Source organism: Chenopodium quinoa, unplaced genomic scaffold (assembly GCF_001683475.1).
Source record: "Chenopodium quinoa cultivar QQ74 unplaced genomic scaffold, ASM168347v1, whole genome shotgun sequence".
Lineage (NCBI taxonomy): Eukaryota > Viridiplantae > Streptophyta > Magnoliopsida > Caryophyllales > Amaranthaceae > Chenopodium > Chenopodium quinoa.
This window is the reverse complement of record NW_018743850.1, coordinates 5,805,967-5,821,434: the sequence shown is the minus strand read 5'-3', so window position 1 is coordinate 5,821,434 and position 15,468 is coordinate 5,805,967. Positions and strand designations below refer to the sequence as shown.

At 32.0% G+C, this 15,468-nt stretch overlaps 1 pseudogene; it reads right to left on the bottom strand.

Moving 5' to 3' along the window:
• Nucleotides 1-2,623: 2,623 nt before the first annotated feature.
• LOC110685713 lies at nt 2,624-4,332 on the bottom strand (annotated as a pseudogene).
• Nucleotides 4,333-15,468: the final 11,136 nt, after the last annotated feature.

Sequence of the window (15,468 nt, the reverse complement as noted above, 5' to 3'; positions counted from 1 at the left end):
CCGTTCCCTCCTTTCGGTATGACGGGTACGTCGGGCCCTTAGGGTCCCGTCTGAAGCTGTGTGAGCTTCAACTTCAAATTCATTCTCAGTATCGTGGTCCGACTGAACTAGAGGGTCGTCCAGGGGACGTCTCTCTTCAGGAGTCGGTACAAACGTGGATGCCATCTCAGAAGTACTCTCCCCACAGACGGCGCCAAATGTTTCGGGGTTTTCTGATGTCCTGCGGGAGAGTTACAATTCCGAGACTGGAACCGGACGCCTGTACCTGCAAAACAACGGAGACTCCTGGTGGTGGGAGCTCCGCCTCCAACGGTCAAGTTAGTACTTGATTAAGGAGTTATTAATGCGGAAATTAAAGTGATTGGGTCTCTCTAGGTGAGAGTGTTTAATGTGTGTAATCTGCGTGTAATCCCCCTTAATGAGGATTAAGGGAGGTATTTATAACCTCGGGAAACGTGCCAATCTAGGTTTAGGTTAACCTTGGGCTGATTGGGCTTCCCTCGGAAGTTAGGCCTAGGTGACCGGTTATCCCAGGTGTCATGGGAAGGACACGTGTCGTGTCGTAATTGGTCCCAAGGTGGACGGATCATTGCTTGATACGTGGCAGGCTCCTATTGGCCCATGTGACGGACACATGGCGGAACCTGATTGGTCCACTTGTCAGATGGTGATTGGTGGGAGCAAAATCCCCTAATCACTAATAATATCATAAAAAAAACGTCCATTGACCTCAATTTCAGTCCACCAAACCCCAAATCTCCAAATTAGCAATCACCATTCTCAATAGCTAATAAGCAAGTTGGACAACTATTATCATTTATCAATTAAACAGAAATAATACTATCCTCAGGTTTTATTGGCAAAGAAATTAGAATTCGGAGTCAGAATGGGAATACGAAGCTCATAAGAAATATTGGTCACTTTCTTCTTGTCACATTCTCACTCTTCTATAGCATTTTTTGGAGGGAGAATGGACGGAATGACTACTTACTACCTGAGCATCATCGAGTTCAAGCTTAGTCACGGAAAATTCATACAAAGGAGGTTGACAAAAATCCCCCCAAAACCGTCTTACATCTTATGATAAGTAAGATATTGAGCAACCAAAAATTGAAGAGTTGTTGCAAATTTCATGAAAAGTAACTCACACGGAAATTGCAGCAATAAACCTGAAGAACCCTGAAGTATGAAGCTATAGATCCTAATACTATATCAATCACTAATCAAATCAAGAAATTTCAACCAAAAAAAAAAAAAAAAAAAAAAAAAAAAAAAAACTCATACACTGATATTAAATATACTGATAATTTTGATAATTAAACATTTAAATTGATGATTTCATATAGAATCTAATCAATCTATAATCTTATTGCAATGTAATTATATAAATTAAAAGTTTAAAACTAACTTAAAAAAATCAAATTTGGGGAGCCACTGCACGAGCACGACGCTACGACAACCTCACAGACGGATTGACGGACGCCTCACGCCTGACGGAGAAGCACGAAAAGGTTGCCGGTGATACGGTGAACGGCGACGGGGGCACTGGGACGGGGCTGCTGCGGATTTCAATTTGGGTGACTTTGAGACTTAGGGTTTCAATTTTGGGGGAATTGGGGATTTGGGGATATGTTCAGTGTTCTGCCTTCTGACTTTTCTAAATCATGAAAATGATGTTGTAAAGCCAAAAAAAAAAAAAAAAATTGTGAGTAATGGGATTCGAACCCATATCTCGTATGTGGTAGGATGGGGAAAAAACCACTAGGCTGCAAGCTAAAGATTTGATACTTATTTTTTTTTTATATAAAATAATAGGTTGTCCGCAGACCCACTATGACTACACGTGGGTCCGCCACTGATGGTACCTACAGTTAAGGGTATTGATTCACTTAAATGTGTGATTCAGTTTGCGTTGTTAAGCTTTTGATTACTAGATTTGGATGGTTGAGATTGCCCTTCTCATCCTTTCTATTTTAAAAGTATTCTCATTGGATCACAACCCTATATATATATATATATACGGGGAGGTTCCGCTAAAAACAGAGCTTATGGTGAAAACTAAAAACAAGCAATCTTAGCCATTCATTACTAGCACAAAAGATCAGACGGTTCTAAAGCCCTAAGATCATTCCAACCTTACATATAATCAATTCAACTGTTTTAAAGGTTTTTTTTTTTTTTTGACAAACGCAACGTTTTAAAGGTCACTACATGCTAAAATAAGGTAACTTTATCTAAATTGACGATATTTACATAAAGTCACTATATATAAAAATAACGTAACTATATACAAAAATAGGATAGCTATATAAATTTTGATCATATTTACATAAGGTCACTATATACAAAAATAAGGTAACTATATCAATTTTTAGAATATTTACTTAGAGGTCACTATATACAAAAATAGGGTAACTATATCAATTTTGAGCATATTTACATAAAGGTCACTATATACAAAAATAAGGTAACTATATCAATTTTGACCACTTTTATACAGAAGCCACTATATATAAAAATAACGAAGGTCACTATATATAAAAATAAGGTAATTATATAAATTTTGACAACATTGACCACATTTATATAGATGTCACTATTTACAAAAGTAAGGTAACTATCATCAAATAACTTCTCCTTCTTCGGCCTCCTTGTCATCAGATAACTTCTCCTGCTGCTCCTTATCATAAGATAATTTCTGCTGTTCCTCCTTGTCACCACCAAAGGAGTAGTCCACTGGCTCCAAACCCGGCAGTCAAAGCTCATCAAACGGACAAACTTTCCTGCTTCACAATCAGTCATCACCTGTTAGATAGCAGCCAGATTTTGGTAACATTGTAATAGTACCCTCCCTGCCACAGAACTTGCACTGAAATAATGAAAGGGTAATTGATTAGCAACAAGCCAAAAACACAATGTAACTATCACCATTACCAATGTAAGAAAATCCAAAATTTAGAAGGCAATAACACACAAAAAGCAACAGAATTTTAATAGCTGGAATGGAACAAAGTTAACAGCTCACAGAAAATTTATACATTGTAATATAATTCAGGCATCAAATGTCAATTAAGTGTAAACCAGCAAAATGCAGAAATGCAACACGTGATTCATACATATCAAAGCATCAAACACATTCTATAAGCTGCAGGACATTATTCAAGGCTTAGTCAATACAGATATAGCAACAACGTAAGCCATATATCACTTGAACGGGCACACTATTATTGAAAAAGATGGAATCAGTACAGCAAATGACTGAACAATAGATAAAAAAAAAAGAATTCTAAGAGCCAGAGCAGAAGTACTAGTACAACATCAATACACTATCATAAACCATTCCCCAAGTGCCAATACAAGGCCATCAATTGACATCCGGAAGAAACATATTAAACAAGTCCTAATTCCTAAGCAAATAATCCTAAGATAACAGAATTGCAGAAGTTTCATACCAAACTTAAACGCTATATCATGTTGAACAGTTCAATAAATCAGATAGGTATCAAAACAACGAGGAGAAATTTCCAGTTTGCAACCCTGGTGTTCATAATCCTTAATACATGTTCAATACTCCTGTAATGGATGAAGAAGCTTAAGGGGTATTCAACTCGCTTCTAGCAAATTGACGAAAGATCATCACTAAACATAAAAGATGAAAGTTCAAAGATCCTAGAACCCACAAGTTCTCAAAAACTTTAAAACACTTTCCTTCACTATAAGACACGCTAGAAATAGACTTCATAAACACTGATCATCTTACAGATAACACACATTTTTGTAACATTCAGTAAGATAAATACAACATATGATTCATTGATCAACACATAACTACAATCACTACAATAACCATGTAACATTTACAGTAAGATAAATGCAGCATATGATTCATTGATCAACACATAACTACAATCACTACAATAACCAAGAAATAGTCAATATAATGCTAAAACCCTCATGAAACTAAATGGCAAGAAATTAGTCCAAAAAAAGAAATAAACACTGACAAAACCAATCAATAGTGCCAAAATACTACCTCCATTCAAATATAATTGTAACATTACTCATTCAAATTACACTATCAATGCGACAACTAAATCTCAAATAGAGCGAGCACAATCAAATCAGAATAGAACAACATATTATCAGAGAGTAATAGATATAAACCTTCTGAACAAGATTAGCCTGGCCACGACTCTTAGGGATAGGAACAACTTCTCCCAACATCACATAACTCTCCTTCTCTGTCACCTCTCCATAATTCCCACATTTCACCTGCAAAAACCCACAAATCAAAAAAATTGAAAGCAAAAAATGAGTGAATAAAATTGAACAAAATCAACCAGGAAATCGAACAAAATTGAACAAAGTCGAACAGGAAATCGCAAAATCAAACAATATCGAACAAAATTGATGAAAAAAGTCGAAAAAATTGATGAGAAAAAGTCGCAAAATCGCACTGGAAATCGAACAAAATTGATGAACGAAACACGCAAAATCTCGTCATAATCAAACATGCATGTTACTAAAATTACCCAAACTTAATTTACTAAAATCAGAAACACAAAAATCGTGTTACTAAGAAGATGAAGAACAACAACAAAAGTAGAAATTCGAGCAAAAATACTCCTACTAAAACGAACTTAAGTTGAAAATAAAAAAATCAAATCGAAAAAATAAATAAAAAAACTTGCAAAATTACAAAATTAAACAAAAAGCATACACGAAAAACACAATAGACATTAAATTTCCGGTTGAATCTACAAAAAAATACTCATGAAATTCCAGCAAACAAAATTTCAGAAACCTAATAACCTCAAATCGTGCAAAAATAGCGAAATTACCACAAAGAACTCACCTGATAATAGATCGTAGAGCTGAGAAATTGCTAAAAATCAAAATAATTGAAGCGGTGTTTGAAAAAGTAGCGTGAAAATTGGGGAAAAAATGTCGAGAAATTAGGAGAGAGAAAGTGAAGAGAGAAGGAAGAGGAGGAAGAAAATAACAGAGGAGACAGAAGGTGTTTTCGCGGGAGGAGAGAGAAAATTAGGTTATATACATTAGATGTCATCCGCTAGATTATAATCTACGGCTAGGATTAATTGTTTTCAGTTTTTACCCTAAGACTTGTTTTTACATGATCCTAATCCTATATATATATATATTTTGATAAAGAATAATAGATATGTTTTTATGTGTTAGTAAATTAGGTTTCGTTGAGGAATTTATCAGAAATAAAATATACTAATATTGACTAATAATAATAATAATAATAATAATAATAATAATAATAATTAAAACAACAACTATTACAACAAAAGATCATAGTTGAAAATTTTAACCATACATTGAGTTTGCAAATTTTATATTCTGATTATTCTCAATATTTGTATATATCAAAATCAATAATCTAACTATTAAAATCACCCTCTGCATAACTCTATCCCCTAAATACATGTATGTTCAACTTTTGTTTCATATCTTCACCAGGACAATTCAAACACCTTCTAAATTTTATTTCTCAATATGCATGGTGTGCGAGGTGCTTACTCGTGGTACGACATTTCGAATTTTTAATACTCATTTCTTCTTTCCTTATATTTCTTCATTAGTTACTTATTAATTGTTATACCATTTTTGCTTGCCATACTGGAATGTCGTGTTTTAGGGTTTGGAGTTTTGGACTCTTTAGGCTTTGGAGTATTTCCGCTGACACAATTTGTTATACATGGCATTTTATATATATTTTTTTTAAAAAACGGGTAGACGGATCCGGATCCGAATCTCAGAGTGAGATCCGGATACAGATCCGTTTTCAGCAGTGGATCTGGATTCGGATCCGGATCCGATGGGTCCAAATTTCAGGATTTAGATCCGTCAAAAACGGATACGGGTTCGCGGATCCGGGTCGGATTTGGATCCATTGACATCTCTACTCATGACTCGCACCTTTTAACACGTTTAGTTATACAAGTATTTGTTATTTTTTTTTACTGTATATTTTTTAGTAAGTGTTAATCTTACTCGACACCTATCCACGATAAAAATAGCAGTGTTATCTTTTTATTTAAGCGGCGATTTTTACAGGAAAAAAAAAGTCATAGCTGAAACAATATTTAGGCCTTGTTCTTTTGAGATGTTGTGGTCTGCTTTACTCTGCTGAAATCTACTCTTCTCTATTGAGCCTTGCTCTTCTCTACTATACTGGATATAATTAAGCGCCTCTACTATTACACCTGATCTACGGACTACTTTGCTCAGAAGAACGGGGCCTTAGAGAACAAGGTAGCAAGATGATCTAATAAACTAAACAAGTTTGGTATATGTAGGTATTGAAAATTAAATAGTGGTCATTTGAAATATGACTACCATAATGCTATAATGATTATTTAGTTCATACTTGACATATTTTTCTTCAAGTAATAAATTATACTTCCTCCGTTTCTTTTTAGTTGACACGTTTTTTTAGTCACGTTTTCCAATGCACAAATTCAACCATTAATATCTTTAATTACCGATAAACAAAAATTATAAAAAGTTGATATTTTGAAAAAAATATATAATGACGAATCTAACAAGATCCCACGTGATTATATTTTTCATTATGTATACAACACAAAACACAGTCAAAGGAGAGTGAGTGAATAGTGCTAAAGTCAAAACGTGTCAACTAAAAAAACGGAGGTAGTATTACTTTATTTTTGGTATGAAATAGTTTTATCAACATTTTTTTTATTTACCAAATTTTTAGTTTCATTTATGTAATTTTTATTATTATTTTATAGTTTCTCAAAATATATTTATTTTATGTTGGATTAAAATTTTCAAAAATTATATTTGCATTGTAGATACTAGAAGACTAATTGTGTCCATATTATAATGTGAAAAAATGAACTGATTATATTGTTTATCATTAAAATAATATGATATTCATATTTCAAACGACCAATATAAATATGTCCATGTATGTACGGTGAAAAACTCACCTTGTTGCTTAAGGTTATACAAAGTAATAAATTGTCACATATTCAAGCTTTATCATTTACAACATACAAATGCATAATTAAATTTATCAATGATTAAACTTATGTATTAATAAACGTGAAACACAAAAATGTTGTAAGTAAAAAAAAAACGAAGAAGTACTCGTATGTTAGTCAATGTTAATTTATGCACTCTTTTTGTATATTTTTTTTTAGTGTTCTTGTATGACTATTCATATATACCATTTTATTTGACCAATATTTATGATTTATACATAAGATCAAAGATAGTTGTCATATACTCATATGGTTGTTTGTTAAAATCGTCTCAATGTATAATTTTCAACGATTAAATTTTCATGATATATAATTATTGCTATTTAAAGATATTATCAATCAGAGTTTTGCGTTATCAATCAAAGTTTTGCTATTTAAATATATTGATCAAATGGAGCACTTAAATGAATAGAGTATTATAAAATGACTCAAACCAAGGAATAGTTTTTCGAGGGATTTCAGAGGGAGGCTAGTGAGGCATTTACAATACATAATTAAGGGCAGCGCAGTCATTTTACTTTAAATTGCGCAAAATTTCACGGGATATCATTGGGTGATCAAATTATATCATTGTATATATTCAGTGGTATAATATATGCTTGTAGTGGTACTAAATACACTCTCATTGGTATTTTATAAGCTTCTAGCTTAGTGGTATAATTAGAGTGTGGCCCTCATCGGATGGTCAAATATACTATTGTATATTCAGTTATACTATACATGCTTTCAGTAAAACTAAATGCACTATCAGTAGTATTTAAATAAAAATTCGATTGATATTTTGTAAGCTTCTAATGGTACAGTCAAAGTGTGATCTCATCACTATTTTCTCTCTTTTCTCGTGTAATATGGTCTATATTACTTTTTTTTTTTATCTCTCATCAATGTACTTTTATTATATTTTAATATTGTTATGTATTTGTTCATACATAACTAACCTACGTGTCTATACTACTTCATGCATTGTACTAGACTTAGTACTCCCTTCGTATTTTATTACTTGCTCTATTTCTTCATATTCGAAATTTTAGGAGAAATAAAATAAAAATAATAAAATATGATGAAAGTAGGGTTGGTTGAAGAATAAAAAAATCTAAAAAAACAAAAGTGAGTATAAGTGGAGAGGAGAGAGAATATGAAAAATATTAAATTATGATATGAGGGGATTACTAGTGGGAGGGAAATAGTAAAATATTATTAAAAGTTTCCAAAAAAGAAAATATAACGAGTAATAAAATACGACCGCAAAAGAAAAGTGGAGTAAGTAATAAAATACGGAGAGTGTATTCCATATTGTTATGACGAACTAAGGCCTTGTTTGGTTGACAACATAAAATATTGGAAGTGAAAATTCATGGGATTTGATAAATTGAGGAGTTTTGTTTGGTTGACACAAAAAAACAAAAATGAGGGAAGTGGAAATTCATGGGAATTTCAACTTCCCACAAAACAAAGGAAGTAAATTACCTAGCCCCCCTAGGTCAATCAAAATTCATGGGATTTCTAAATTCCCACATTGCCAACCAAACAAATACTTCCTCTGTTCTTTTTTTATTGCATCATAAGGGTTTTGGTCTTTTGGAGGCAAAATTTGGTAGTGGTAAAAAGTAAGAGAGATAAATGTAAAAATACAAAATTGTCCATGTAATGTAAAGATAAAATAAAAAGTAAGTGTGAAAAAGTAAGGGTATGTTGGGTATTTGCAGTGTGAACATAGATATTTTTTGTCCTAAAATGGAAGTGATGCAATATTTGTGAAACTTCTCTAAAAGACAAGTGATGCGATATTAAAAAAACGGAGGAAGTATAGGAAATTCTTAGAAATTTCATTAGGGAAATAACTTCCCATGAAATACAATTTCTTATGGGAATTTAATTCTCATGTGAATCAAACAAGGCTTAAATCTAATACAATGCATGAAATCAAATAAAAAATCGACACGTAGTAGTCTAAGAAACTAGAGGATTGAGATTGGCAGAAGTGGTATAGTCAGCAGTCTAACAATTTCCTTTTTAGACATGCGAAATTCCAACGGTTTCTCGGTAAAAAGCGCGCACCATACTATTGTTGGCCGGTTATCCATGCATCACCCACTTTAATTACTACTCGTACAGTCGTACGTACATACGTAAATTTCCTTTATTTACCACTTGATTTTTTTTCCCTTTCAATTACTCCTAATAAATGATGATGCTCAATTTACAACTATTACAAGTATTGTTTTAGGTTAGACAAGCACGTCGTATGAGGGTCGGATCACAAGTTTAGTTGGGCATAAGTCAAGCTATATGGATTGGCTGATGAGCTGTTTGGATAATTTGAAAGTGTCCTTTAACGTGGTGTTGATTCGAGGAAACTCTCTTTGATGTATTCAAATTAGTTACGACAACTTAACTAATTCGGATGTAATTTGTGAGCGGGACATATGAGCTTGAGAGTAAATGTACGTGTTTAATTTGTTGCAACTTGTTTGACTAAAAAATACAAAGTAAAAAACAGACTTGCAACCTAAAAATGGATGAAGTAGAAAACTTACAACCAAAAAATTAAATAAAAAAAAATTCCTTTTGCTTAATTGCTTTTAAAAAGTTGCAAATTTGGCTAGTTAGCTATCAAACGTGGTATCAATGGTAGTTATAAAGGAGATCAAATGTTGCTTGTTGGCACCATACAATGACAGAAGTGGGATATTGACCTGTAAATAATTCAATCAGTAATCCCTTTGTCCCATTTAAATTAACGCGTGTGACTTTTTTCACTATTATGACCATAGTTTTTTTGAGAATGGAATAATAACAAATGTTAATATATGTTGTTAATAATAAGAAGTATGTATTAATATACGGCATCAAAATATCAGCTAGATAATATTTTTTACTAATATTTAGTTATATATATTTAAGATCAAACTAATGCATTGTCATGTGTGTTAAATTTGACTGTGTCAATTATTCTTGGACAAAAAAAGTATTATTTTGGTATTGTATATTATATCAATTTTTATGTTCAATTAACTTTCTATATACAAGGATTACAAGAATCATGTGAGATCAACTTTTTTTTAAAGTCGTTTTAGTGCATAATATCCAAATATTATTTGCTCATAATTTAAATTTATACATAAATAAAGATATAGAATAATAATACTATATTTGTATGCAGATTCTAATATAAGCAAAAAATATCAAATAAAAAATTAATACCTTTGGATGCACCTACCTTAGACATGATCATGGATTGAGCTGGCTAGACATTGGCAAAAAAGTACTTTATGCATTTCTTTTTATTGGTTATGTTTTGATTTTTGACACTATTTATAAAATTGGAGGATCTTCTAATTTATTCCTAATATCTAAGACATAATATAATCATGTGAGGTCTTGTTTGATTCGTCTCAACGAGTACTTTATTAATATTCAATTATTATAATTTTTATAAGTATACAATTGAAGATATTAATAGTTAAACAGGTGCATTGGCAAACGTGCAAGGTTAAAATGTAACGAATAAAAAGAAACACAGGGAGTAGGTTGTTATGGGCCAAATAAGGTTGGCTCAATTTCAATTCGGGCTAATTTTTTTTTTTTACAAATCTAATGTATATAAATAAAGTTGACATTTTTCGGGAGCATTCGGCGCGCCACATAAATAAAAGTATTATTTCGACCAATTAAAAATTAGATTTGTATTTTAAATTAGAATTAAAAAATTCACTCGCAGCCTAAGAAAAAGTGACGAATGATATTTAAGAATTTTTCCACGTACGTAATTACAACAAGTAGTAAACTATTATGTTTTCAATTATTTTAAAAACTAAAAATTATCTTTTTTTCTTAAGAACAAAAAATTATCTTTAGATATTAAAATTTAAATTATTTAAAAGAGTGTGAAATTATTATTTCGACTAATAAAAATTAGATTTTTATTTTATTTTAGAATTAAAAAATTCAATTTAAGACCGTGAAAGTATTATTTTGGCCAATGAAAAATTAGATTTATATTTTAATATAGAATTAAAAAATCCATTTGCTAAATGACGTTTGAGAATTAAACCGCGCAGGTAAAAAAAACAACAAATAGTAGCTTATGATTAAATTATTAAAAAAATTAATTATCTTTATATTACGATTTAAATTATTTAAAAAACTAATTAACAATTAAAAAAATTGACATTAATGATTTTATCTAAAAAATCTAATGAATGAGATAATATTTTCATAATTTATTTTAATTTTTCAAATTCAAATTCTGCATAAGTAACTAATGAATAAGAGTATAATTAATCAAATAATTTTAAAACTTAACAATTAAATTTATGTTAAAAAGAAATTAGAATAGCAAAAACACAAAAAAAAAATTGTTAAATATTAAGAGATTACAAGAAATATACAAAATAAAATATTAAAAAAAACGTACATCAAACGGACTAAAATCTAGTACTCATTATTTTGGACCAATAATAGCGGACTTTTTAGGCCGCCAACAGAAATTATACTTAAAATTAAGATTAATATTTTTTCAAACTCCCCCCCCCCCTCCAATTAAATTCATGCCAAAAAAAAAAAAATCAAAATCAGACAATTTTTTTGTGTCGAGGCAGGTTGCTTTGGATCAACTCACCTCCAGGTGTATATAATAAAGAAAATTCAAATTGACTGAGTTTATTGTTACCTTTTTTTTTTTTTTAATTTTTTTTTTAAATTTTTTTTAATTCAAAAGAGGACGAAGATACAAAGAAAACAAAAGAAAAGAAAAACAAGAACAACCCAGCTATGCATTACTAACACACCAGAAAACAACTACCTAAGGAGGGACAAGACGTGAAAAAGCCACGCTCCTAATATCCTCCTCTAAACTCTACCAAGCTCGACAGGAATAACATTAACCCCGCGGTTCGCCAACCAATCCACCACGCGATTGCCTTCTCGGTAAATGTGCACAACTCGAACCTTCCAATTGGCATTGTTTAGCATGTTTAGGCATTGATTAATATGATGAGCACACTCCCCACCCCCTGCTGCTTCACCTCTCTAGAAGACTTGAATGCAAGCAAGATTGTCAAGCTGCACCTCTAGCTGTTGAATTTGGAGGTTATGGGCTAGTTCTAGTCCATAAGTGAGGGCTAAAATTTTTGCTTTAAAGGCTGAACAGTGGCCAAAATTTGCTGAGATGTCTGAGACGAACTTGCCAGTATGATCATGAATTGCAGCTCCCCCACCATCAGGTCCTGGGTACCCCTTGGCCGCTCCATCGCAATTGATAGCATACTAGCCACTAAGGGGGGATTGCCAATTCACAAAAATCTGCTTTTTGTGCTAGCCATGACCACCTATCCCCTCTGTCTTATTGTGTGCAATACGAATAGCTTCATCAAATCGAACTTGGAGGAAGGTTCCAATGTCTACTGGAATTTCATCGTTGCGACTAAAAATTACACAATTTCTCCAACGCCAAATCCACCACATAGTCACACCGAAACAAGTAGCCCATTCATCACAATCCTGCACATTATTGGTGATCCAGTCTTTTAGATTTCCTTGAGCAAATTGAGCTAGAAGTTTATCTTGTAACACCTTACGCCAAATCAACCTTACAGCTGGGGCAATCTATGAGGATATGCAAAGTATTCTCTTCTTGAGCACTGCATATATAGCACTTGGGATTAATACTTGCTTGTTTATTTGAATCCACATTCTTCGAAAAATAAACTTGCGATTATGGCAGACTAACCTTTTTCTCGGAAGCCTTACAAAATCTATCCAAACAAGTATGAAAAATCTGAGCTTGAATTTCGTTTGCTTCGGCAAAGAGGATAATGTCATTAGCAAAGAATAAATTGGAGAGTTCCAATCCATCTCTACTAGCTCGGATCGGTTTCCAATTTCCATTGATGATGGATTCCTCAATGACTTGATATAGCCGTTCCATACACATGACAAAATGTACGGATAGAAGGGATCTCCTTGTCGAATTCCTCTGCTAGGCTTAAACTTCTGAGATGGTTCGCCATTCCATAGAACTTGGAGGGAGGCTGAAGTTATGCACTCCATTATGTCATCAATCATCGCGAAAGGTATATTCATTTGTAAAAGGGTGTCACCGATAAAAGACCATCGAAGCCTATCATACGCTTTTTCGAAGTCGATTTTGATAGCCATATAGCCCTTCGATCCTTGCTTACGGCGCATAGTGTGAATCACTTCTTGTACAATGACTATGTTATCAGAAATTTGCCTCCCCGAACGAAGCTTGATTATGTATTAGAGATCATACGGGGAAGGACTGGTTTCAACCAGTTGATGATTTCTCAATGACTATTGTTACTTTTATTAAATTAATTGACCACATTTGTCAAAGTTTGGGAGGACGATGAGTATAAATATTATAGATATTTTCACGTTGCCAATATTGTATTTATTTTAATAATTATAGATACTAATATAAGTTCAACCAAAACAATTAATTTAAAATCAAAAAAGTGAAATTTAAAAGAAATCAGGTGTAATTGATTTTTAATAATTATAGATAATTTCACGCTTGCCAATGAATATTCAATCACAAATATTTTTAATTATCAATATTGGTTACGGGAAGTTTAGTAAACAATAATTTCTCCCCTCTCCTCTCAAAGATCTTTACTAAACCATAGCCTCAATTTTTGAATTTTGAAAGGGTTTTCATGATTTATTTTACTTATATTAACCCCTTTTTCTAAAAAACTTAACTTAATTTATTGATTTCAATTTAAATTATTTTTGTTAAAGTTAAATTAACTATAATTATTAAACTTATTTTTACCGTTTCATTATTATATTTGACCAATTTTGTTTTATTTTTATTGAATTGATTAAAATTTACTTCGAGATCCTTATCATATATATACAATATTTTTTTTGGTAAGGCAAAGGGCTCTATTGGGCTGAAACCTTACACATGTTCACTCGGTTCGGGTAAGCGGGCTAGGTCCTTTGGGAGAGGGATGAGGGAATTCCAACTTGAAAGAGCCTCTAAAAATCTTTAAGATACAAATTTTTTCACTACACCAAGCTAAGCTTTACCTGGTTCTAGGGGTGCTAATCGAGTTGAGCAACTCGTGAGCAACTCGGACTCAACTCGGTCAAAACTCGAGTCGACTCGGTCAAAACTCGAACTCGACTCGATTCGAGATGTTAACGAGCACGAGTTAAGCAAGCTCTAACTCGACTCGATAAGCTCGTGAGCAACTTGATAATATATTTTATTAATATAGAGTTTACAAGCAAATAATTAAATTATATTATAAAAAAGAAAGAGTAAATCTTTAATAATAAATAAATTAATTAAAAGAAAACTATATAAAGTGAACAAAAACAATAAAGACCTATAATTTTAGAGGGCCAAAACTGTAATGAGCAGATATTGAGCTACTCGACTCGACTCGAAACTTTAACGAACACGAGTCGAGCAGGTTTTATTGGCTCGAAACATTAACGAGCACGAGTTGAACACATGAAAAAGTTTTCGAGTCGAGTCGAGCGCCCCTTAACTCGTGATCGACTCGCTCGATTAGCACCCCCACCTGGTTCATATCATATACGAATACTAGAATTCAAAACGATAAGCTACTTTGTATACTACAATGTATTTTTCATTTGACAAGCAAGCTACAATAGTACAATTGCGTTTTTAAATAAACTTTTTTTTTTGAGGAAAATTTTTTGAGGAAAAAATTCACACATTTTTTTTTTTAATTTTATTGTGTGATCAATGTGTGTGTGAGGAAACAAGGAAGTATTTTTATAATCACACTCCATGCATGTATTTTACGGGTTTTCATTTCTTGCATGCATCGAAAATGAATTACCCATAAAAAAAATAGGGGAAAAAAAAAAAAAAAAAACCCAACTTAGGCTCATATTTTGTCGTATATGGCTAGCAATATTCTAGAAAGATAGCAATAGTGGTTCAACATCCTTCATTGAGGAGTCGACACGTCAAAACCCTAGGCGTACTAATTCCTTCAGGGTTGGTGGTTATTGACGTTTCAGCTCATTTCATTTTTCCCATTTTCAATTTTTTCTATTTTATATTTATACGTATCGTATGTATTATGTATAGTACTATGACTACTATAGTACTTCTATAAAGTTAAAGACCTTGTTTGACAATTAGCTGTTGGTTGCTGGCTCTTTCTCTTGGTTGGTCTAACTAGCTGTTTGTATTGGCTTTTTATATTTGATAAAGTTGACTGTTGGATGTTGGTTGTTTTATATAAAATTGACCTTAAGGGCATTGACATATTTTATTATTTTTGTAATACACATTGCAAATAATAATAATAATAATAATAATAATAATAATAATTACTACTCGTTAATAACTAACAATTATTAATTAATTTCCTAATTATTTATTTTACTAATATATTAATTATTACTGATTAAATATTAA